This window comes from Triticum dicoccoides, chromosome 6B (genome assembly GCF_002162155.2).
Source record: "Triticum dicoccoides isolate Atlit2015 ecotype Zavitan chromosome 6B, WEW_v2.0, whole genome shotgun sequence".
In the NCBI taxonomy this organism is placed as follows: Eukaryota; Viridiplantae; Streptophyta; class Magnoliopsida; order Poales; family Poaceae; genus Triticum; species Triticum dicoccoides.
The window spans coordinates 103475869-103476444 of record NC_041391.1 but is presented as its reverse complement, the minus strand read 5'-3'; the positions used below and the strand labels follow the sequence as shown (position 1 = coordinate 103476444).

Below are 576 nucleotides of genomic sequence, written 5' to 3'. Positions count from 1 at the left end.
GCCCGTGAAAACATCCACGCACCTTATCCTCGCTCTCCTACATCTAGATCCAACACCTCCTCCCCCAACTCCTACCCCGACATATGTCTCGTCCTCATGTTCATCATTCCTATAGGCAGCACAAAGACCCTCGCTCATATGGGTGTAGTGAGGAACTCCACCTCCTCCAGTGCTTTCGCTTCATCAAAATCCACCACGATAAGGATCTCCTTCTTGAACATTCATGGTATGTCTTTTAAATCTCTGTGTTGGGATTCCCTCACGGATCGATTACACGAAGGGAAAGTAGTGGCTAAACCTCAGTTTGCTGCACCCACGCTACACCCTCGCAAGAAAACATAGTAAAATATATATTAAAAAAACTGAAATTTTGTGAGAATGATTATGAACAAATGTTATAACTGCTTGTAAAGTTTGATGGTCAAATGACATCCGAGGAGCTCTGTACAAAAAATAAACAAAACTACAAAATCTTCTTGAATAGTGCACATATATTTTGAGTTTTTTACAGAGCTCTTCGGATGTCACTTGACCATCAAACTTTGCAAGCATCTAAAATATTTATTCATAAACATT

At 40.3% G+C, this 576-nt stretch overlaps 1 protein-coding gene across 7 annotated transcripts in view; it reads left to right on the top strand.

The window, feature by feature from the left end:
* Nucleotides 1–576, top strand: part of LOC119323648 (achilleol B synthase-like) — a 20583-nt gene that overhangs the window by 2455 nt on the left and 17552 nt on the right. The window lies entirely within an intron of this gene.